At 48.7% G+C, this 25958-nt stretch overlaps 1 protein-coding gene across 2 annotated transcripts in view; it reads right to left on the minus strand.

The window, feature by feature from the left end:
• sgip1a (SH3GL interacting endocytic adaptor 1a) overlaps nucleotides 1-25958 on the minus strand; it is a 109436-nt gene that overhangs the window by 46244 nt on the left and 37234 nt on the right. The window lies entirely within an intron of this gene.

Consider the following 25958-nt stretch of genomic DNA (forward strand, 5'->3'; position numbering starts at 1 on the left):
ACCTGCTCCTGCCTCTGTCACAGCCTATGTCCCTGCTGGTTTTGAGGTTACCTTTCACAGCCTCACTCTGCCTCTATCACATTCCCTGACCTCTTCCTCTGTCCCTGCTACAATCCTAGAAAAAATTACCTAAAAGGGTTCTTCAGCTGTCTCCATCGGCAAACCCTTTGAAGAACCCTTTTTGGTTCCAGGTAAAACCCTGTTGGGGGCCACATGAACTCCCAGCCAATAAGAGAGCAGGAACAGGAGTGCCACCTGACTCAAACAACAGGAACAGGAAGCGGGCAGAGGGCGGCGGGAAGAGGGCAGAGGTAAGAGGATGGAGGGGGTAAAAACTAGTTAACTATGGATGGTATCTGGGCAACTGAGAGGGAGCAAAGAATACACACTGCAAAAAAAGAGGGAGTCTGCAGTGAAGAATGCAGGCAGTTCTGTCTTTCTACTTTTCAGCATTCCATTTCGGTATGTCTTGGTATCTCTTCATCTAAGGTAGCTCTGTTACTGTTTCTCTCAATCCCCCAACAGGCTTCTTTGAATCTGGAGATCTATTCCAAACCAAACAACAAGTCCTCAAACGAATCAGACCTGTCAAAACAACTTCCAACGGTGATCAGTCCTGAGATAAGACAGTTTGAGGTGATCTACAATGCTACTCTCTACAATAGCTCTGTTATTGCTGTGCTTTACTAGATGTCTGTACCTCAGCTACCCTGTGAGTCATGTGCTTGTGTCTGGCTTCCTGTGTGTCTAGACTGCATGGTGACAGTGTTGTGTGCTCTTCTGTGTTCTGAGCAACACAGTGTGAATGTTGTGTGCTCTTCTGTGTTCTGAGCAACACAGTGTGAATGTTGTGTGCTCTTCTGTGTTCTGAGCAACACAGTGTGAATGTTGTGTGCTCTTCTGTCTTCATGTGTCTCTCTCTGGGTTTAACTGTAGTCTGGAGATGTTGACTGTGATTCAGACCCCCAAAGCCTTCAGCAGTCTGGACCAGGGAATCCCTGGAGTGCCGAGGATAATTAAGATAGCTATGATCTTAAAGCAAACACACACACACAAACACACACAAACACACACACAGACACACATACGGTCCCCCTCTCTCTCCCCCTAGCTGGTGACTGGGCTCATTTAGGGAGATTGCTAACTCTAGGCAGGAGAAGCAGAGACTGTTTCACAAGCTGTTTTAAGGGGAGAGAGCTGGAGAGGCTGGAGAGATTCTTTATCCACAGTGAACAAGACTCAGGCTGTCCGCCAGGAGGGCCCTCCACACAGACAGGCAGCAGGGATGGGGAGACAGGTGTCCTGTGAATACTAAGTAGAAGAGCATGGCACACACTGAGGAAGCAGAGAAACGGGTGTCTGGTAACTCCAACCTATTCTAGGAAGGTGTGCGGTCATGCTGCAAGGTGCGTGGTCAGTCACTCCGACAGGTGCAGTTATTGTAGGAAGGTGTGAAGTTATGGAGGTGTGGGTGGTCACAAGGGCTGTGATGGTCATGACATTTTGTCAGATGGTTATTATCATGCAAATGACTACCGGCCTCATAGCAATTGACCGCCATTAACATAAACATATCTCCGATACGCCATGCTATAGGCTAGCTCATTTAGCAGACAAGATATGCTAATAAGTCCCGTGACATTATTTTATATGATTTTATTGCACGAATCATGCAATAGATCCTTTTCCAGTACACGACACACTGCCGTCACGTACGGATGTGCGCGACTCTTGGCGGCAGTAAGAAAGCCATCGCCATCTGCGCACAATCAACATAGGTTTATGTTTTTATTACTTATAAACAAAATAACATTATTTTACGCTTACAATGATGTTTTGATTCTTGCTTGAACAGTTGCTACGTATATATTTGGTTGTGATCTATGCAAAATAATTATTTTGAAATGTAGCAGTTGTTAGCTAGAATGCTAACACTCATTGATATTAGAGATCGATACCGATACCGATTATTGGAGGACCAAAAAAAGTTGATACCAATTAAATCGGCTGATTTATATATACATTTGTAATAATGACAATTACAACAATACTGATTGAACAATGAAGACTTTTATTTTAACTTAATATAATACAGAAATAAAATCAATTTAGTCTCAAATAAATAATGAAACATGTTCAATTTGGTTTAAATAATTCAATTTGGTTTAAATAATTCAATTTGGTTTAAATAATTCAATTTGGTTTAAATAATGCAAAAGCACAGTGTTGGAGAAGAAAGGAAAAGTGCAATATGTGCCATGTAAAAAAGCTAACGTTTAAGTTCCTTGCTCAGAATGAAAGCTGGTGGTTCTCTTTAACATGAGACTTCAATATTCCCAGGTAAGAAGTTTTAGGTTGTAGTTATTATAGGAATTATAGGACTATTTCTCTCTATACCATTTGTATTTCATATACCTTTTTATTTTTTTATTTTTTATTTATTTTTTTATTTCACCTTTATTTAACCAGGTAGGCTAGTTGAGAACAAGTTCTCATTTGCAACTGCGACCTGGCCAAGATAAAGCATAGCAGTGTGAACAGACAACAACACAGAGTTACACATGGAGTAAACAATAAACAAGTCAATAACATGGTAGAAAAAAAAGATAAAAAGAGAATCTATATACAATGTGTGCAAAAGGCATGAGGAGGTAGGCAATAAATCAGATAATTACAATTTAGCAGATTAACACTGGAGTGGTAAATCATCAGATGATCATGTGCAAGTAGAGATACTGGTGTGCAAAAAAAGCAGAAAAGGAAATAAAAGCAGTATGGGGAGGGTGAGGTAGGTAAATTGGGTGGGCTATATACCGATGGACTATGTACAGCTGCAGCGATCGGTTAGCTGCTCGGATAGCAGATGTTTAAAGTTGTTGAGGTAGATAAAAGTCTCCAACTTCAGAGATTTTTGCAATTCGTTCCAGTCGCAGGCAGCAGAGAACTGGAAGGAAAGGCGTCCAAATGAGGTTTTGGCTTTAGGGATGATCAGTGAGATACACCTGCTAGAGCGCGTGCTACGGGTGGGTGTAGCCATCGTGACCAGTGAACTGAGATAAGGCGGCACTTTACCTAGCATAGCCTTGTAGATGACCTGGAGCCAGTGGGTCTGACGGCGAACATGTAGCGAGGGCCAGCCGACTAGGGCATACAGGTCGCAGTGGTGGGTCGAATAAGGTGCTTTAGTAACAAAACGGATGGCACTGTGATAAACTGCATCCAGTTTGCTGAGTAGAGTATTGGAAGCCATTTTGTAGATGACATCGCCGAAGTCGAGGATCGGTAGGATAGTCAGTTTCACTAGGGTGAGTTTGGCGGCGTGAGTGAAGGAGGCTCTGTTGCGAAATAGAAAGCCGACTCTAGATCTGATTTTGGATTGGAGATGTGTGATATGAGTCTGGAAGGAGAGTTTGCAGTCTAGCCAGACACCTAGGTACTTATAGATGTCCACATATTCTAGGTCAGAACCGTCCAGGGTGGTGATGCTAGTCGGGCGTGCGGGTGCAGGCAGCGAACGGTTGAAGAGCATGCATTTGGTTTTACTAGCGTTTAAGAGCAGTTGGAGGCCACGGAAGGAGTGTTGAATGGCATTGAAGCTCGTTTGGAGGTTGGTTATCACAGTGTCCAAAGAAGGGCCAGAAGTATACAGAATGGTGTCGTCTGCGTAGAGGTGGATCAGGGAATCGCCCGCAGCAAGAGCAACATCATTGATATATACAGAGAAAAGAGTCGGCCCGAGAATTGAACCCTGTGGTACCCCCATAGAGACTGCCAGAGGACCGGACAGCATGCCTTCCGATTTGACGCACTGAACTCTGTCTGCAAAGTAGTTGGTGAACCAGGCAAGGTAGTCATTAGAAAAACCGAGGCTACTGAGTCTGCCGATAAGAATATGGTGATTGACAGAGTCGAAAGCCTTTGCCAGGTCGATGAAGACGGCAGCACAGTACTGTCTTTTATCGATGCCGGTTATGATATCATTTAGTACCTTGAGCGTGGCTGAAGTGCACCCGTGACCGGCTCGGAAACCGGATTGCACAGCGGAGAAGGTACGGTGGGATTCGAGATGGTCAGTGATCTGTTTGTTGACTTGGCTTTCGAAGACCTTAGATAGGCAGGGCAGGATGGATATAGGTCTGTAACAGTTTGGGTCCAGGGTGTCTCCCCCTTTGAAGAGGGGGATGACCGCGGCAGCTTTCCAATCCTTGGGGATCTCAGATGATACGAAGGAGAGGTTGAACAGGCTGGTAATAGGGGGTGCGACAATGGAGGCGGACAGTTTCAGAAATAGGGGGTCCAGATTGTCAAGCCCAGCTGATTTGTATGGGTCCAGGTTTTCCAGCTCTTTCAGAACATCTGCTATCTGGATTTGGGTAAAGGAGAAGCTGGGGAGGCTTGGGCGAGTAGCAGCGGGGGGGGGGGGGGGGGGCTGTTGGCCAAGGTTGGAGTCGCCAGGAGGAAGGCATGGCCAGCCATTGAGAAATGCTTGTTGAATTCTTCGATCATCACGGATTTATCGGTGGTGACCGTGTTACCTAGCCTCAGTGCAGTGGGCAGCTGGGAGGAGGTGCTCTTGTTCTCCATGGACTTTACAGTATCCCAGAACTTTTTGGAGTTAGAGCTACAGGATGCAAATTTCTGCTTGAAAAAGCTGGCCTTTGCTTTCCTGACTGACTGCGTGTATTGGTTCCTGACTTCCCTGAACAGTTGCATATCGCGTGGGCTCTTCGATGCTATTGCAGTTCGCCACAGGATGTTTTTGTGCTGGTCGAGGGCAGTCAGGTCTGGAGTGAACCAAGGGCTATATCTGTTCTTAGTTCTGCATTTTTTGAACGGAGCATGCTTGTCTAATATGGTGAGGAAGTAACTTTTAAAGAATGACCAGGCATCCTCAACTGACGGGATGAGGTCAATATCCATCCAGGGTACCCGGGCCAGGTCGATTAGAAAGGCCTGCTCGCAGAAGTGTTTTAGGGAGCGTTTGATAGTGATGAGGGGTGGTCGTTTGACCGCGGACCCGCAGCGGATACAGGCAATGAGGCAGTGATCGCTGAGGTCTTGATTGAAGACAGCAGCGGTGTATTTGGAGGGCAGGTTGGTCAGGATAATGTCTATTAGGGTGCCCATGCTGACGGATTTAGGGTTGTACCTGGTAGGTTCCTTGATGATTTGTGTGAGATTGAGGGCATCTAGCTTAGATTGTAGGACTGCCGGGGTGTTAAGCATATCCCAGTTTAGGTCACCTAACAGAACAAACTCTGAAGCTAGATGGGGAGCGATCAATTCACAGATGGTGTCCAGGGCACAGCTGGGAGCTGAGGGGGGTCGGTAGCAGGCGGCAACAGTGAGAGACTTATTTCTGGAGAGATTAATTTTTAAAATTAGAAGTTCGAACTGTTTGGGCATAGACCTGGAAAGTATGACAGAACTTTGCAGGCTATCTCTGCAGTAGATTGCAACTCCTCCCCCTTTGGCAGTTCTATCTTGACGGAAAGTGTTATAGTTGGGTATGGAAATCTCAGAATTTTTGGTGGCCTTCCTAAGCCAGGATTCAGACACGGCAAGGACATCAGGGTTGGCAGAGTGTGCTAAAGCGGTGAGTAAGACAAACTTAGGGAGGAGGCTTCTGATGTTGACATGCATGAGGCCAAGGCTTTTTCGATCACAGAAGTCAACAAATGAGGGTGCCTGGGGACATGCAGGGCCTGGGTTAACCTCCACATCACCCGAAGGAACAGAGGAGTAGTAGGATGAGGGTGCGGCTAAAGGCTATCAAAACTGGTCGCCTAGAGCGTTGGAGACAAGGAATAAAAGGAGCAGATTTATGGCCGTGGTAGAATAGATTCTGGGCATAATGTGCAGACAGGGGTATGGTGGGGCACGGGTACAGCGGAGGCAAGCCCAGGCGCTGGGTGATGATAAGAGAGGTTGTATCTCTGGACATGCTGGTCTCAATGGGTGAGGTCACCGCATGTGTGGGAGGTGGGACGAAGGGGGTATCAGAGGTACGGAGAGTGGAACTACGGGGTCCATTGCAAACCAAAACAATGATAACTATGATAACTAGCCTGAACAACAGTATACAAGGCATATTGATATTTGGCAGAGACATACAGTAAGGCATAAAGTGATTGCAGGTCTTGATTGGGAGAGCTAGCTAAAACAACAGGTGAGATAACAGCAGCTAGTCAGCTAACACAGCAACAGCAGGTAAAAATGGCGACGACTAGGCAGAGAGGGTCGGATTAACTACACACAGAGCCTGAGTTAAAACACAGAGCCGACAGATAAAACACAAGTAAACAGAATGGAGTACCGTAAATTAATGGACAGTCCGGCAGGCATCAGCTATGTAGCCAGGTGATCATAGTGTCCAGGGGGCAGCCGTAGATGGAGCAGGGAAGTCGCCGCTAAGCTAGCACGCGGTGTTTAAAGTTAGTAGCCCGGGGGGGTGAGTCTGCTCAGACGAAGGGGGTCTGCTCAGACGGAGGCCGGTTGAGGGTACAGCGGATGGGGTATTCGTCTGCAGACCAGATGTGGACGTGTCGACAGAGAATCCAGGCCGGATGGCGAGAGAGAGGTTGTGATTGTAGAATTGTGTTTGCTAACTGATGCTAGCTTCGTAGCAGTGGCACTAGCTGTGCTAGCTGCGTTAGCTGCAGGCTAGCTGTGAGGATCAGAAGTAGTGGCTCAGGGATTACGGCAGGGATCCGGCGTTGTTGTCGAGAGACAGTCCGATGCTGTTAAATTGGTGAGTAATATCCAGGCTAATAACAGGGCTGGTGTCTGTGCCGAAAGTAAAAGCTGCTAGCATCGGTTAAAAATGGCTAAGTAGCTTGTAGCTGGTAGCTTGTAGCTGGTTAGCTACTGGGGGTTCTTGAATGTGTTCCACAGTTCCAACGGTAAAGCTGCTAGCATCGGTTAAAAATGGCTAAGTAGCTTGTAGCTGGTAGCTTGTAGCTGGTTAGCTACTGGGGGTTCGTGGATGTGTTCCAAAGATAAAAAATGATAGCGATTCCGTACCACATTGGGTGAGGTAGGTTACCGGAAGGTATAATCGAATTGAAAATCGAAAAGAGATAGAAAAAAATAAAAATAAATAAATATATACAAGAAGTACGAAAAAATACAATGTGCACGAGAGCACTAAAAAATACACGTCTACACTGCTACGCCATCTTGGATTCCGAGATGACTATTGGCTACTTTGACTATTGGATGTTCTTATAGGCACTTTAGTATTGCCAGCCTAATCTCTGGAGTTGATAGGCTTTATCAAATCATATACTGTCACGCCCTGGCCTTAGTTATCTTTGTTTTCTTTATTATTTTGGTTAGGTCAGGGTGTGACATGGGGGATTTATGTGTTTAGTCTTGTCTAGGTGTTTTGTATGTCTATGGTTGCCTAGATTGGTTCTCAATTAGAGGCAGCTGTTTATCATTGTCTCTGATTGGGAACCATATTTAGGCAGCCATATTCTTTAGGGATTTCGTGGGTTATTGTCTATGTGTAAGTTGCCTGTGTCTGCACTTGTTTATTATATAGCGTCACGTTCGTTTGTTCTTTTGTAAGTCTGTTGAAGTGTTCTTCGTTTCGATATAATAAATAGAAGAATGTATTCCTATCAAGCTGCGCCTTGGTCCTCCTCTCTTCCACCATACAACGAACGTGACATATACTTAATTATAATATAATAAACACACAGAAATACAAGCCTTTGGTAATTAATATGGTCAAATCTGGAAACTATAATTTTGAAAACAAAACGTTTATTCTTTCAGTGAAATACGGAACCGTTACGTATTTTATCGAACGGGTGGCAACCCTAAGTCTAAATATTGCTGTCTAAATAGTCTAAATATTTGTACATTGCACAACCTTCAATGTTATGTCATAATTATATACAATTCTGGCAAATTAATTACGGTCTTTGTTAGGAAGAAATGGTCTTCACACAGTTTGCAACGAGCCAGGCGGCCCAAACTGCTGCATATACCCTGACTCTACTTGCACTGAACACAAGAGAAGTGACACAATTTCCCTAGTTAATATTGCCTGCTAAGATGAATTTCTTTTAACTACATATGCAGGTTTAAAAATATATACTTGTGTACTGATTTTAAGAAAGGCATTGATGTTCATGGTTAGGTACATTTGTGCAACGATTGTGCTTTTTTCCCGAATGCGCTTTTGTTAAATCATCCCCCAGTTTGGCGAAGTTTAAGTAGGCTGTGATTCAATGATAAATTAACAGGCACTGCATTGATTATATGCAATGCAGAACAAGCTAGTTAACCTAGTAATATCATCAACCATGTGTAGTTAACTAGTGATTATGTGAAGATTGATTGTTTTTTATAAGATAAGTTTAATGCTAACTAGCAACTTACCTTGGCTCCTTGCAGCCAAGGTCCTTTTGATGCTGCACTCAAGTAACAGGTGGGCAGCCTGCTACGCAGTCTCCTCGTGGATTTCAATGTAATTGTCTATAATCAGCGTCCAAAAAGGCCAATTACTGATTGTTATGAAAACTTCAAATCGGCCCTAATTAATTGGCCATGCCGATTAATCGGTCGACCTCTGATATAGGCTGTAGCAAACGCTATCCAAAGAGACATTTTACTGGTTGAAGTTATGACGGCTGGGTATAACGGCTGGGGTTGGCTGGGATGGGCTTGGTATAATGGCTGGGGTTGGCTGGGTATAATGGCTGGGGTTGGCTGGGTATAATGGCTGGGGTTGGCTGGGTATAATGGCTGGGGTTGGCAGGGATGGGCTGGGTATAACGGCTGGGGTTGGCTGGGATGGGCTTGGTATAATGGCTGGGGTTGGCTAGGTATAATGGCTGGGGTTGGCAGGGATGGGCTGGGTATAACGGCTGGGGTTGGCTGGGATGGGCTTGGTATAATGGCTGGGGTTGGCTGGGTATAATGGCTGGGGTTGGCAGGGATGGGCTGGGTATAATGGCTGGGTATAATGGCTGGGCAGGGTATAATGGCTGGGCTGGGTATAATGGCTGGGGTTGGCTAGGATGGGCTGGGTATAATGGCTGGGGTTGGCAAGGATGGGCTGGGTATAATGACTAGGTATAATGGCTGGGTATAATGGCTGGGCTGGGTATAATGGCTAGGATGGGCTGGGTATATTGACTAGGTATAATGGCTGGGTATAATGGCTGGGCTGGGTATAATGGCTGGGGTGGGCTGGGTATAATGGCTGGGTATAATGGCTGGGGTGGGCTGGGTATAATGGCTGGGTATAATGGCTGGGTATAATGGCTGGGGTGGGCTGGGTATACTGGCTGGGTATAATGGCTGGGGTGGGCTGGGTATAATGGCTGGGGTGGGTTTGGGTTGGCTGGGTATAATGCCTAGGTATAATGGCTGGTTCGGGTATAATGGCTGGGGTGGGCTGGGTATAATGGCTGGGTATAATGGCTGGGGTTGGCTGGGTATAATGGCTGGGTATAATGACTAGGTATAATGGCTGGGTATAATGGCTGGGTATAATGGCTGGGTATAATGGCTGGGGTGGGCTGGGAATAATGGCTGGGTATAATGGCTGGGGTGCGTTGGGGTTGGCTGGGTATAATTGCTCGATATAATGGTTGGGGTGGGTTGGGGTTGGCTGGGTATAATGGCTCGGTATAATGGCTGGGTATAATGGCTAGGTATAATGGCTGGGTATAATGGCTGGGTATAATGACTAGGTATAATGGCTGGGTATAATGGCTAGGTATAATGGCTGGGTATAATGGCTGGGTATAATGGCTGGGGTGGGCTGGGTATAATGGCTGGGTATAATGGCTGGTGTAGGCTGGGTATAATGGCTGGGTACAATGCCTGGGTATAATGGCTGGGGTTGGCTAGGTATAATGGCTAGGTATAATGGCTGGGTATAATGGCTGGGGTTGGCTGGGTATAATGGCTTGGTATAATCGCTGGGTATAATGGCTCAGTATAATGGCTGGGTATAATGGCTGGGTATAATGGCTGGGAATAATGACTGGGGTAGGCTGGGTATAATGGCTGGGTATAATGGCTGGGTATAATGGCTGGGGTATAATGGCTGGGGTGGGCTGGGTATAATGGCTGGGGTTGGCTGGGTATAATGGCTGGGTATAATGACTAGGTATAATGGCTGGGTATAATGGCTGGTTATAATGACTAGGTATAATGGCTGGGTATAATGGCTGGGGTGGGCTGGGTATAATGGCTGGGTATAATGGCTGGGTATAATGGCTGGGGTATAATGGCTGGGTATAATGGCTGGGAATAATGACTGGGGTAGGCTGGGTATAATGGCTGGGTATAATGGCTGGGTATAATGGCTGGGGTATAATGGCTGGGATGGGCTGGGTATAATGGCTGGGTATAATGGCTGGGGTTGGCTGGGTATTGTCACGTTCCTGACCTGTTTTCTGTTAGTTTTGTATGTTTTGTTGGTCAGGACGTGAGTTTGGGTGGGCATTTCTATGTTTTGTGTTTCTATGTTTAGGTCTATTGTAATCAGCCTTATATGGTTCTCAATCAGAGACAGGTGTTTGACGTTGTCTTCTGATTGAGAACCATATATAGGTTAGCTGTTCACACTGTTTGTTTGTGGGTGGTTGTCTCCTGTGTCTGTGTATATGTTTGCACCATACGGGACTGTTTCGTTCGTTCGTTCGTTCGTTTGTTTTGTAGTAAGTACTTGTTCGTTCGTTCTTCGTGTTTCATGTAAGTTCGTCGTTCTAAGTCTGTCTACTTTCGTTTTGTTATTTTGTATCATTTCAAGTATAGTTTGTTTTGTTCTTGTTCAAATAAATATTATCATGTCATATCACAACGCTGCGCCTTGGTCGAATCACTACTTCTCCTCTTCGTATGAAGAGGAGGAGGAACACCGTTACAGAACCACCCACCAATCCAGAACCAAGCAGCGTAATTTCGAGCAACGGGCAAGTATACAGGACTCGTGGAGTTGGGAGCAAATATTTAACGGAGAAGGACCATGGGCTAAAATTGGAGTGAATCGCCGCCCATGGGAACAGCTGGAGGCAGCTCGGAGAGAGGAGGAAACGCAAGAGAGGAACCGGCGTTATGAGGGGACGCGTCTAGCACGGAAGCCTGAAAAGCCCGTGAGTACTACCCAAAAATTTATTGGGGGGGGGCTAAGAGATAGTGGGCCAAGGGCAGGTAGGAGACCTGCGCCCACTTCTCAGGCTAACCGTGGAGAGCGGGAGTACGGGCAGACACCGTGTTACGCAGTAGAGCGCACGGTGTCTCCTGTACGTGTGCATAGCCCGGTGCGGCTTATTCCACCTCCCCGCACTGGTAGGGCTAGATTGGGCATTGAGCCAGGTGTCATGAGGCCGGCTCAACGCGTCTGGTCTCCAGTGCGTCTCCTCGGGCCGGCATACATGGCACCTGCCTTACGCATGGTTTCCCCGGTTCGCCTACATAGCCCGGTGCGGGTTATTCCACCTCCCCGCACTGGTCGGGCGACCGGGAGCATTCAACCAGGTAAGGTTGGGCAGGCTCAATGCTCAAGAGAGCCAGTACGCCTGCACGGTCCGGTATTTCCGGCGCCACCTCCCCGCCCCAGTCCAGTACCAACAGTGCCTACACCACGCACCAGGCTTCCAGTGCGTTTCCAGAGCCCTGTTCCTCCTCCACGCACTCTCCCTGTAGTGCGTGTATCCAGTTCGGTGCCTCCAGTTCCGGCACCACGCACTAAGCCACCTGTGCGTCTCCTGAGTCCTGTACACACTGTTACTTCTCCCCGTACTAGTCCTGATGTGCGTGCACTCAGCCCGGTGCCACCAGTGCCGGTACCACGCACCAGGCAGAGAGTACGCTTTGAGAGTCCAGTGTGCCCTGTCCCTGCTCCCCGCACTAGCATGAAGGTGCGTGTCCTTAGCCCGGTGCCTCCAGTTCCGGCACCACGCACCAGGTCTACAGTGCGCCTTATCCGGCCAGAGCCATCCGTCTCCCCAGCGCCATCTGAGCCATCCGTCTCCCCAGCGCCATCTGAGCCATCCGTCTCCCCAGCGCCATCTGAGCCATCCATCTCCCCAGCGCCATCTGAGCCATCCGTCTCCCCAGCGCCATCTGAGCCATCCGTCTCCCCAGCGCCATCTGAGCCATCCGTCTGTCCCGAGCCATTAGAGCCGCCCGTCTGTCCCGAGCCGTCAGAGCCGATAGTCAGTCAGGAGCCGCTAGAGCCATTCGTCAGACAGGATCTGCCAGAGCCGCCAACCAGACAGGATCTGCCAGAGCCGCCAACCAGACAGGATCTGCCAGAGCCGCCAGCCAGACAGGATCTGCCAGAGCCGTTAGTGAGCCATGAGCAGCCAGAGCCGTCAGCGAGCCATGAGCAGCCAGAGCCGTCAGCGAGCCATGAGCGTCCAGAGCCGTCTGCCTGCCATGAGCGTCCAGAGCCGTCAGCCTGCCATGAGCGTCCAGAGCCGTCAGCCTGCCATGAGCGTCCAGAGCCGTCAGCCTGCCATGAGCGTCCAGAGCCGTCAGCCTGCCATGAGCGTCCAGAGCCGTCAGCCTGCCATGAGCGTCCAGAGCCGTCAGCCTGCCATGAGCGTCCAGAGCCGTCAGCCTGCCATGAGCGTCCAGAGCCGTCAGCCTGCCATGAGCTGCCCCTCAGCCCGAAGCGGCTAGTAATCCAGAACTGCCCCTCAGTCCAGAGCTGTCTCTCTGTCCGGAGCTGCCCTTCAGTCCGGAGTTGCCCCTCTATCCTGAGCTATCTCTCTATCCTGAGCTATCTCTCTATCCTGAGCTACCTCTCTATTCTGAGCTATCTCTCTATTCCGACCTACCTCGCTGTCCTGAGCTACCTTGTCCCGGAGCTGTCCCTTATCTTGGTGTTGCCCCTTATATTAGGTGGGTGGAATAATGGGGTGGTCATTCTAAAGGGGAGAAGTAAGCTGGGATTGATTATGGTGGGGTGGGGACCTCGTCCAGAGCCTGTGCCACCACCGTGGTCAGATGCCCACCCAGACCCTCCCCTAGACTTTGTGCTGGTGCGCCCGGAGTTCGCACCTTGAGGGGGGGGTTATGTCACGTTCCTGACCTGTTTTCTGTTAGTTTTGTATGTTTTGTTGGTCAGGACGTGAGTTTGGGTGGGCATTTCTATGTTTTGTGTTTCTATGTTTAGGTCTATTGTAATCAGCCTTATATGGTTCTCAATCAGAGACAGGTGTTTGACGTTGTCTTCTGATTGAGAACCATATATAGGTTAGCTGTTCACACTGTTTGTTTGTGGGTGGTTGTCTCCTGTGTCTGTGTATATGTTTGCACCATACGGGACTGTTTCGTTCGTTCGTTCGTTTGTTTTGTAGTAAGTACTTGTTCGTTCGTTCTTCGTGTTTCATGTAAGTTCGTCGTTCTAAGTCTGTCTACTTTCGTTTTGTTATTTTGTATCATTTCAAGTATAGTTCGTTTTGTTCTTGTTCAAATAAATATTATCATGTCATATCACAACGCTGCGCCTTGGTCGAATCACTACTCCTCCTCTTCGTATGAAGAGGAGGAGGAACACCGTTACAGGTATAATGGCTGGGTATAATGACTAGGTATAATGGCTGGGTATAATGGCTGGGGTGGGCTGGGTATAATGGCTGGGTATAATGGCTGGGGTGGGCTGGGCATAATGGCTCGTATAATGGCTGGGGTGGGTTGGGGTTGGCTGGGTATAATGGCTGGGTATAATGGCTGGGTACAATGGCTAGGTATAACGGCTGGGTATAATGGCTAGGTATAATGGCTGGGTATAATAGCTGGGTATAATGGCTGGGGTGGGCTGGGTATAATGGCTGGGTATAATGGCTGGGGTATAATGGCTGGGGTGGGCTGGGTATAATGGCTGGGTATAATGGCTGGGGTGGGCTGGGGTTGGCTGGGTATAATGGCTGGGTATAATGGCTGGGGTAGGCTGGGTATAATGGCTGGGTATAATGGCTGGGGTATAATGGCTGGGGTGGGCTGGGTATAATGGCTAGGTATAATGGCTGGGTATAATGGCTGGAGTGGGTTGGGGTTGGCTGGGTATAATGGCTGGGTATAATGGCTGGGTATAATGGCTAGGCATAATGGCTAGGTATAATGGCTGGGTATAATAGCTGGGTATAATGGCTGGGTATAATGACTGGGGTGGGCTGGGTATAATGGCTGGGTATAATGGCTGGGTATAATGGCTGGGGTATAATGGCTGGGGTGGGCTGGGTATAATGGCTGGGTATAATGGCTGGGGTTGGCTGGGTATAATGGCTGGGTATAATGACTAGGTATAATGGCTGGGTATAATGGCTGGGTATAATGACTAGGTTTAGTGGCTGGGTATAATGGCTGGGGTGGGCTGGGTATAATGGCTGGGTATAATGGCTGGGGTTGGCTGGGTATAATGGCTGGGTATAATGACTAGGTATAATGGCTGGGTATAATGGCTGGGTATAATGACTAGGTATAATGGCTGGGTATAATGGCTGGGGTGGGTTGGGGTTGGCTGGGTATAATTGCTCGGTATAATGGCTGGGGTGGGATGGGGTTGGCTGGGTATAATGGCTCGGTATAATGGCTGGGAATAATGGCTAGGTATAATGGCTGGGTATAATGGCTGGGTATAATGACTAGGTATAATGGCTGGGTATAATGGCTGGGTATAATGGCTGGGGTGGGCTGGGTATAATGGCTGGGTATAATGGCTGGGGTAGGCTGGGTATAATGGCTGGGTACAATGCCTGGGTATAATGGCTGGGGTTGGCTAGGTATAATGGCTAGGTATAATGGCTGGGTATAATGGCTTGGTATAATCGCTGGGTATAATGGCTCAGTATAATGGCTGGGTATAATGGCTGGGTATAATGGCTGGGTATAATGGCTGGGAATAATGACTGGGGTAGGCTGGGTATAATGGCTGGCTATAATGGCTGGGTATAATGGCTGGGGTATAATGGCTGGGGTGGGCTGGTTATAATGGCTGGGGTTGGCTGGGTATAATGGCTGGGTATAATGACTAGGTATAATGGCTGGGTATAATGGCTGGTTATAATGACTAGGTATAATGGCTGGGTATAATGGCTGGGGTGGGCTGGGTATAATGGCTGGGTATAATGGCTGGGTATAATGGCTGGGGTATAATGGCTGGGTATAATAGCTGGGAATAATGACTGGGGTAGGCTGGGTATAATGGCTGGGTATAATGGCTGGGTATAATGGCTGGGGTATAATGGCTGGGGTGGGCTGGGTATAATGGCTGGGTATAATGGCTGGGGTTGGCTGGGTATAATGGCTGGGTATAATGACTAGGTATAATGGCTGGGTATAATGGCTGGGGTGGGCTGGGTATAATGGCTGGGTATAATGGCTGGGGTGGGCTGGGAATAATGGCTCGTATAATGGCTGGGGTGGGTTGGGGTTGGCTGGGTATAATGGCTGGGTATAATGGCTGGGTACAATGGCTAGGTATAATGGCTGGGTATAATGGCTAGGTATAATGGCTGGGTATAATAGCTGGGTATAATGGCTGGGAAGGGCTGGGTATAATGGCTGGGTATAATGGCTGGGGTATAATGGCTGGGGTGGGCTGGGTATAATGGCTGGGTATAATGGCTGGGGTGGGCTGGGGTTGGCTGGGTATAATGGCTGGGTATAATGGCTGGGGTAGGCTGGGTATAATGGCTGGGTACAATGCCTGGGTATAATGGCTGGGGTTGGCTAGGTATAATGGCTAGGTATAATGGCTGGGTATAATGGCTGGAGTGGGTTGGGGTTGGCTGGGTATAATGGCTGGGTATAATGGCTGGGTATAATGGCTAGGCATAATGGCTAGGTATAATGGCTGGGTATAATAGCTGGGTATAATGGCTGGGTATAATGACTGGGGTGGGCTGGGTATAATGGCTGGGTATAATGGCTGGGTATAATGGCTGGGGTATAATGGCTGGGGTGGGCTGGGTATAATGGCTGGGTATAATGGCTGGGGTTGGCTGGGTATAATGGCTGGGTATAATGACTAGGTATAATGGCTGGGTATAATGGCTGGGTATAATGACTAGGTATAGTGGCTGGGTATAATGGCTGGGGTGGGCTGGGTATAATGGCTGGGTATAATGGCTGAGGTTGGCTGGGTATAATGGCTGGGTATAATGACTAGGTATAATGGCTGGGTATAATGGCTGGGTATAATGACTAGGTATAATGGCTGGGTATAATGGCTGGGGTGGGTTGGGGTTGGCTGGGTATAATTGCTCGGTATAATGGCTGGGGTGGGATGGGGTTGGCTGGGTATAATGGCTCGGTATAATGGCTGGGTATAATGACTAGGTATAATGGCTGGGTATAATGGCTGGGTATAATGGCTGGGGTAGGCTGGGTATAATGGCTGGGTACAATGCCTGGGTATAATGGCTGGGGTTGGCTAGGTATAATGGCTAGGTATAATGGCTGGGTATAATGGCTTGGTATAATCGCTGGGTATAATGGCTCAGTATAATGGCTGGGTATAATGGCTGGGTATAATGGCTAGGTATAATGGCTGGGAATAATGACTGGGGTAGGCTGGGTATAATGGCTGGCTATAATGGCTGGGTATAATGGCTGGGGTATAATGGCTGGGGTGGGCTGGGTATAATGGCTGGGGTTGGCTGGGTATAATGGCTGGGTATAATGACTAGGTATAATGGCTGGGTATAATGGCTGGTTATAATGACTAGGTATAATGGCTGGGTATAATGGCTGGGGTGGGCTGGGTATAATGGCTGGGTATAATGGCTGGGTATAATGGCTGGGGTATAATGGCTGGGTATAATGGCTGGGAATAATGACTGGGGTAGGCTGGGTATAATGGCTGGGTATAATGGTTGGGTATAATGGCTGGGGTATAATGGCTGGGGTGGGCTGGGTATAATGGCTGGGTATAATGGCTGGGGTTGGCTGGGTATAATGGCTGGGTATAATGACTAGGTATAATGGCTGGGTATAATGGCTGGGGTGGGCTGGGTATAATGGCTGGGTATAATGGCTGGGGTGGGCTGGGAATAATGGCTCGTATAATGGCTGGGGTGGGTTGGGGTTGGCTGGGTATAATGGCTGGGTATAATGGCTGGGTACAATGGCTAGGTATAATGGCTGGGTATAATGGCTAGGTATAATGGCTGGGTATAATAGCTGGGTATAATGGCTGGGAAGGGCTGGGTATAATGGCTGGGTATAATGGCTGGGGTATAATGGCTGGGGTGGGCTGGGTATAATGGCTGGGTATAATGGCTGGGGTGGGCTGGGGTTGGCTGGGTATAATGGCTGGGTATAATGGCTGGGGTAGGCTGGGTATAATGGCTGGGTACAATGCCTGGGTATAATGGCTGGGGTTGGCTAGGTATAATGGCTAGGTATAATGGCTGGGTATAATGGCTGGGTATAATGGCTGGGTACAATGGCTGGGTATAATGGCTGGGGTTGGCTAGGTATAATGGCTAGGTATAATGGCTGGGTATAATGGCTGGAGTGGGTTGGGGTTGGCTGGGTATAATGGCTGGGTATAATGGCTGGGTATAATGGCTAGGCATAATGGCTAGGTATAATGGCTGGGTATAATGACTGGGGTGGGCTGGGTATAATGGCTGGGTATAATGACTGGGGTGGGCTGGGTATAATGGCTGGGTATAATGGCTGGGGTTGGCTAGGTATAATGGCTAGGTATAATGGCTGGGTATAATGGCTTGGTATAATCGCTGGGTATAATGGCTCAGTATAATGGCTGGGTATAATGGCTGGGTATAATGGCTGGGTATAATGGCTGGGAATAATGACTGGGGTAGGCTGGGTATAATGGCTGGCTATAATGGCTGGGTATAATGGCTGGGGTATAATGGCTGGGGTGGGCTGGGTATAATGGCTGGTGTTGGCTGGGTATAATGGCTGGGTATAATGACTAGGTATAATGGCTGGGTATAATGGCTGGTTATAATGACTAGGTATAATGGCTGGGTATAATGGCTGGGGTGGGCTGGGTATAATGGCTGGGTATAATGGCTGGGGTATAATGGCTGGGTATAATGGCTGGGAATAATGACTGGGGTAGGCTGGGTATAATGGCTGGGTATAATGGCTGGGTATAATGGCTGGGGTATAATGGCTGGGGTGGGCTGGGTATAATGGCTGGGTATAATGGCTGGGGTTGGCTGGGTATAATGGCTGGGTATAATGACTAGGTATAATGGCTGGGTATAATGGCTGGGGTGGGCTGGGGTTGGCTGGGTATAATGGCTGGGTATAATGGCTGGGTACAATGGCTAGGTATAATGGCTGGGTATAATGGCTAGTTATAATGGCTGGGTATAATAGCTGGGTATAATGGCTGGGGTGGGCTGGGTATAATGGCTGGGTATAATGGCTGGGGTATAATGGCTGGGGTGGGCTGGGTATAATGGCTGGGTATAATGGCTGGGGTGGGCTGGGTATAATGGCTGGGTATAATGGCTGGGTATAATGGCTGGGGTAGGCTGGGTATAATGGCTGGGTACAATGCCTGGGTATAATGGCTGGGGTTGGCTAGGTATAATGGCTAGGTATAATGGCTGGGTATAATGGCTGGGTATAATGGCTGGGTACAATGGCTGGGTATAACGGCTGGGGTTGGCTAGGTATAATGGCTAGGTATAATGGCTGGGTATAATGGCTGGAGTGGGTTGGGGTTGGCTGGGTATAATGGCTGGGTATAATGGCTGGGTATAATGGCTAGGCATAATGGCTAGGTATAATGGCTGGGTATAATATCTGGGTATAATGGCTGGGTATAATGACTGGGGTGGGCTGGGTATAATGGCTGGGTATAATGGCTGGGTATAATGGCTGGGGTATAATGGCTGGGGTGGGCTGGGTATAATGGCTGGGTATAATGGCTGGGGTTGGCTGGGTATAATGGCTGGGTATAATGACTAGGTGTAATGGCTGGGTATAATGGCTGGGGTGGGCTGGGTATAATGGCTGGGTATAATGGATCGGCTGGGCTGGGAATAATGGCTCAGTATAATGGCTGGGTATAATGGCTAGGTATAATGGCTGGGTATAATGGCTGGGTATAATGGCTGGGGTGGGCTGGGTATAATGGCTGGGTATAATGGCTGGGTATAATGGCTGGGGTATAATGGCTGGGGTGGGCTGGGTATAATGGCTGGGTATAATGGCTGGGGTGGGCTGGGGATGGCTGGGTATAATAGCTGGGTACAATGCCTGGGGAATGGCTGGGGTTGGCTAGGTATAATGGCTGGGTATAATGGCTGGGGTTGGCTGGGTAAAATGGCTTGGTATAATGGCTGGGTATAATGGCTAGGTATAATGGGTGGGCTGGGTATAATTGCTGGGTATAATGGCTAGGTATAATGGCTGGGTATAATGGCTGGGCTGGGTATAATGGCTGGGGTTGGCTGGGGTTGGTATAATGGCTGGGTATAATGGCTGGGGTTGGCTGGGGTGGGCTGGGTATAATGGCTGGGGTTGGCTGGGGTGGGCTGGGTATAATGGCTGGGGTTGGTTGGGGTTGGCTGGGTATAATGGCTGGGTATAATGGCTAGGTATAATGGCTGGGGTGGGCTGGGTATAATGGCTGGGCTGGGTATAATTGCTGGGTATAATGGCTAGGTATAATGGCTGGGTATAATGGCTGGGCTGGGTATAATGGCTGGGGTTGGCTGGGGTTGGTATAATGGCTGAGTATAATGGCTGGGGTTGGCTGGGGTGGGCTGGGTATAATGGCTGGGGTTGGCTGGGGTGGGCTGGGTATAATGGCTGGGGTTGGTTGGGGTTGGCTGGGTATAATGGCTGGGTATAATGGCTGGGTATAATGGCTGGGTATAATGGCTGGGAATAATGACTGGGGTAGGCTGGGTATAATGGCTGGCTATAATGGCTGGGTATAATGGCTGGGGTATAATGGCTGGGGTGGGCTGGGTATAATGGCTGGGGTGGGCTGGGTATAATGGCTGGGTATAATGACTAGGTATAATGGCTGGGTATAATGGCTGGTTATAATGACTAGGTATAATGGCTGGGTATAATGGCTGGGGTAGGCTGGGTATAATGGCTGGGTACAATGCCTGGGTATAATGGCTGGGGTTGGCTAGGTATAATGGCTAGGTATAATGGCTGGGTATAATGGCTTGGTATAATCGCTGGGTATAATGGCTCAGTATAATGGCTGGGTATAATGGCTGGGTATAATGGCTGGGTATAATGGCTGGGAATAATGACTGGGGTAGGCTGGGTATAATGGCTGGCTATAATGGCTGGGTATAATGGCTGGGGTATAATGGCTGGGGTGGGCTGGGTATAATGGCTGGGGTTGGCTGGGTATAATGGCTGGGTATAATGACTAGGTATAATGGCTGGGTATAATGGCTGGTTATAATGACTAGGTATAATGGCTGGGTATAATGGCTGGGGTGGGCTGGGTATAATGGCTGGGTATAATGGCTGGGTATAATGGCTAGGGTATAATGGCTGGGTATAATAGCTGGGAATAATGACTGGGGTAGGCTGGGTATAATGGCTGGGTATAATGGCTGGGTATAATGGCTGGGGTATAATGGCTGCGGTGGGCTGGGTATAATGGCTGGGTATAATGGCTGGGGTTGGCTGGGTATAATGGCTGGGTATAATGACTAGGTATAATGGCTGGGTATAATGGCTGGGGTGGGCTGGGTATAATGGCTGGGTATAATGGCTGGGGTGGGCTGGGAATAATGGCTCGTATAATGGCTGGGGTGGGTTGGGGTTGGCTGGGTATAATGGCTGGGTATAATGGCTGGGTACAATGGCTAGGTATAATGGCTGGGTATAATGGCTAGGTATAATGGCTGGGTATAATAGCTGGGTATAATGGCTGGGAAGGGCTGGGTATAATGGCTGGGTATAATGGCTGGGTATAATGGCTGGGGTATAATGGCTGGGGTGGGCTGGGTATAATGGCTGGGTATAATGGCTGGGGTGGGCTGGGGTTGGCTGGGTATAATGGCTGGGTATAATGGCTGGGGTAGGCTGGGTATAATGGCTGGGTACAATGCCTGGGTATAATGGCTGGGGTTGGCTAGGTATAATGGCTAGGTATAATGGCTGGGTATAATGGCTGGAGTGGGTTGGGGTTGGCTGGGTATAATGGCTGGGTATAATGGCTGGGTATAATGGCTAGGCATAATGGCTAGGTATAATGGCTGGGTATAATAGCTGGGTATAATGGCTGGGTATAATGACTGGGGTGGGCTGGGTATAATGGCTGGGTATAATGGCTGGGTATAATGGCTGGGGTATAATGGCTGGGGTGGGCTGGGTATAATGGCTGGGTATAATGGCTGGGGTTGGCTGGGTATAATGGCTGGGTATAATGACTAGGTATAATGGCTGGGTATAATGGCTGGGTATAATGACTAGGTATAGTGGCTGGGTATAATGGCTGGGGTGGGCTGGGTATAATGGCTGGGTATAATGGCTGAGGTTGGCTGGGTATAATGGCTGGGTATAATGACTAGGTATAATGGCTGGGTATAATGGCTGGGTATAATGACTAGGTATAATGGCTGGGTATAATGGCTGGGGTGGGTTGGGGTTGGCTGGGTATAATTGCTCGGTATAATGGCTGGGGTGGGATGGGGTTGGCTGGGTATAATGGCTCGGTATAATGGCTGGGTATAATGACTAGGTATAATGGCTGGGTATAATGGCTGGGTATAATGGCTGGGGTAGGCTGGGTATAATGGCTGGGTACAATGCCTGGGTATAATGGCTGGGGTTGGCTAGGTATAATGGCTAGGTATAATGGCTGGGTATAATGGCTTGGTATAATCGCTGGGTATAATGGCTCAGTATAATGGCTGGGTATAATGGCTGGGTATAATGGCTAGGTATAATGGCTGGGAATAATGACTGGGGTAGGCTGGGTATAATGGCTGGCTATAATGGCTGGGTATAATGGCTGGGGTATAATGGCTGGGGTGGGCTGGGTATAATGGCTGGGGTTGGCTGGGTATAATGGCTGGGTATAATGACTAGGTATAATGGCTGGGTATAATGGCTGGTTATAATGACTAGGTATAATGGCTGGGTATAATGGCTGGGGTGGGCTGGGTATAATGGCTGGGTATAATGGCTGGGTATAATGGCTGGGGTATAATGGCTGGGTATAATGGCTGGGAATAATGACTGGGGTAGGCTGGGTATAATGGCTGGGTATAATGGTTGGGTATAATGGCTGGGGTATAATGGCTGGGGTGGGCTGGGTATAATGGCTGGGTATAATGGCTGGGGTTGGCTGGGTATAATGGCTGGGTATAATGACTAGGTATAATGGCTGGGTATAATGGCTGGGGTGGGCTGGGTATAATGGCTGGGTATAATGGCTGGGGTGGGCTGGGAATAATGGCTCGTATAATGGCTGGGGTGGGTTGGGGTTGGCTGGGTATAATGGCTGGGTATAATGGCTGGGTACAATGGCTAGGTATAATGGCTGGGTATAATGGCTAGGTATAATGGCTGGGTATAATAGCTGGGTATAATGGCTGGGAAGGGCTGGGTATAATGGCTGGGTATAATGGCTGGGGTATAATGGCTGGGGTGGGCTGGGTATAATGGCTGGGTATAATGGCTGGGGTGGGCTGGGGTTGGCTGGGTATAATGGCTGGGTATAATGGCTGGGGTAGGCTGGGTATAATGGCTGGGTACAATGCCTGGGTATAATGGCTGGGGTTGGCTAGGTATAATGGCTAGGTATAATGGCTGGGTATAATGGCTGGGTATAATGGCTGGGTACAATGGCTGGGTATAATGGCTGGGGTTGGCTAGGTATAATGGCTAGGTATAATGGCTGGGTATAATGGCTGGAGTGGGTTGGGGTTGGCTGGGTATAATGGCTGGGTATAATGGCTGGGTATAATGGCTAGGCATAATGGCTAGGTATAATGGCTGGGTATAATATCTGGGTATAATGGCTGGGTATAATGACTGGGGTGGGCTGGGTATAATGGCTGGGTATAATGACTGGGGTGGGCTGGGTATAATGGCTGGGTATAATGGCTGGGGTTGGCTAGGTATAATGGCTAGGTATAATGGCTGGGTATAATGGCTTGGTATAATCGCTGGGTATAATGGCTCAGTATAATGGCTGGGTATAATGGCTGGGTATAATGGCTGGGTATAATGGCTGGGAATAATGACTGGGGTAGGCTGGGTATAATGGCTGGCTATAATGGCTGGGTATAATGGCTGGGGTATAATGGCTGGGGTGGGCTGGGTATAATGGCTGGGGTTGGCTGGGTATAATGGCTGGGTATAATGACTAGGTATAATGGCTGGGTATAATGGCTGGTTATAATGACTAGGTATAATGGCTGGGTATAATGGCTGGGGTGGGCTGGGTATAATGGCTGGGTATAATGGCTGGGTATAATGGATGGGGTATAATGGCTGGGTATAATGGCTGGGAATAATGACTGGGGTAGGCTGGGTATAATGGCTGGGTATAATGGCTGGGTATAATGGCTGGGGTATAATGGCTGGGGTGGGCTGGGTATAATGGCTGGGTATAATGGCTGGGGTTGGCTGGGTATAATGGCTGGGTATAATGACTAGGTATAATGGCTGGGTATAATGGCTGGGGTGGGCTGGGGTTGGCTGGGTATAATGGCTGGGTATAATGGCTGGGTACAATGGCTAGGTATAATGGCTGGGTATAATGGCTAGGTATAATGGCTGGGTATAATAGCTGGGTATAATGGCTGGGGTGGGCTGGGTATAATGGCTGGGTATAATGGCTGGGGTATAATGGCTGGGGTGGGCTGGGTATAATGGCTGGGTATAATGGCTGGGGTGGGCTGGGTATAATGGCTGGGTATAATGGCTGGGTATAATGGCTGGGGTAGGCTGGGTATAATGGCTGGGTACAATGCCTGGGTATAATGGCTGGGGTTGGCTAGGTATAATGGCTAGGTATAATGGCTGGGTATAATGGCTGGGTATAATGGCTGGGTACAATGGCTGGGTATAATGGCTGGGGTTGGCTAGGTATAATGGCTAGGTATAATGGCTGGGTATAATGGCTGGAGTGGGTTGGGGTTGGCTGGGTATAATGGCTGGGTATAATGGCTGGGTATAATGGCTAGGCATAATGGCTAGGTATAATGGCTGGGTATAATGGCTGGGGTTGGCTAGGTATAATGGCTAGGTATAATGGCTGGGTATAATGGCTTGGTATAATCGCTGGGTATAATGGCTCAGTATAATGGCTGGGTATAATGGCTGGGTATAATGGCTGGGTATAATGGCTGGGAATAATGACTGGGGTAGGCTGGGTATAATGGCTGGCTATAATGGCTGGGTATAATGGCTGGGGTATAATGGCTGGGGTGGGCTGGGTATAATGGCTGGGGTTGGCTGGGTATAATGGCTGGGTATAATGACTAGGTATAATGGCTGGGTATAATGGCTGGTTATAATGACTAGGTATAATGGCTGGGTATAATGGCTGGGGTGGGCTGGGTATAATGGCTGGGTATAATGGCTGGGTATAATGGATGGGGTATAATGGCTGGGTATAATGGCTGGGAATAATGACTGGGGTAGGCTGGGTATAATGGCTGGGTATAATGGCTGGGTATAATGGCTGGGGTATAATGGCTGGGGTGGGCTGGGTATAATGGCTGGGTATAATGGCTGGGGTTGGCTGGGTATAATGGCTGGGTATAATGACTAGGTATAATGGCTGGGTATAATGGCTGGGGTGGGCTGGGGTTGGCTGGGTATAATGGCTGGGTATAATGGCTGGGTACAATGGCTAGGTATAATGGCTGGGTATAATGGCTAGGTATAATGGCTGGGTATAATAGCTGGGTATAATGGCTGGGGTGGGCTGGGTATAATGGCTGGGTATAATGGCTGGGGTATAATGGCTGGGGTGGGCTGGGTATAATGGCTGGGTATAATGGCTGGGGTGGGCTGGGTATAATGGCTGGGTATAATGGCTGGGTATAATGGCTGGGGTAGGCTGGGTATAATGGCTGGGTACAATGCCTGGGTATAATGGCTGGGGTTGGCTAGGTATAATGGCTAGGTATAATGGCTGGGTATAATGGCTGGGTATAATGGCTGGGTACAATGGCTGGGTATAATGGCTGGGGTTGGCTAGGTATAATGGCTAGGTATAATGGCTGGGTATAATGGCTGGAGTGGGTTGGGGTTGGCTGGGTATAATGGCTGGGTATAATGGCTGGGTATAATGGCTAGGCATAATGGCTAGGTATAATGGCTGGGTATAATATCTGGGTATAATGGCTGGGTATAATGACTGGGGTGGGCTGGGTATAATGGCTGGGTATAATGGCTGGGTATAATGGCTGGGGTATAATGGCTGGGGTGGGCTGGGTATAATGGCTGGGTATAATGGCTGGGGTTGGCTGGGTATAATGGCTGGGTATAATGACTAGGTATAATGGCTGGGTATAATGGCTGGGGTGGGCTGGGTATAATGGCTGGGTATAATGGATCGGCTGGGCTGGGAATAATGGCTCAGTATAATGGCTGGGTATAATGGCTAGGTATAATGGCTGGGTATAATGGCTGGGTATAATGGCTGGGGTGGGCTGAGTATAATGGCTGGGTATAATGGCTGGGTATAATGGCTGGGGTATAATGGCTGGGGTGGGCTGGGTATAATGGCTGGGTATAATGGCTGGGGTGGGCTGGGGATGGCTGGGTATAATAGCTGGGTACAATGCCTGGGTATAATGGCTGGGGTTGGCTAGGTATAATGGCTGGGTATAATGGCTGGGGTTGGCTGGGTATAATGGCTTGGTATAATGGCTGGGTATAATGGCTAGGTATAATGGGTGGGCTGGGTATAATTGCTGGGTATAATGGCTAGGTATAATGGCTGGGTATAATGGCTGGGCTGGGTATAATGGCTGGGGTTGGCTGGGGTTGGT

The sequence above is a fragment of the Salvelinus alpinus genome, chromosome 16, assembly GCF_045679555.1.
Source record: "Salvelinus alpinus chromosome 16, SLU_Salpinus.1, whole genome shotgun sequence".
NCBI lineage: Eukaryota > Metazoa > Chordata > Actinopteri > Salmoniformes > Salmonidae > Salvelinus > Salvelinus alpinus.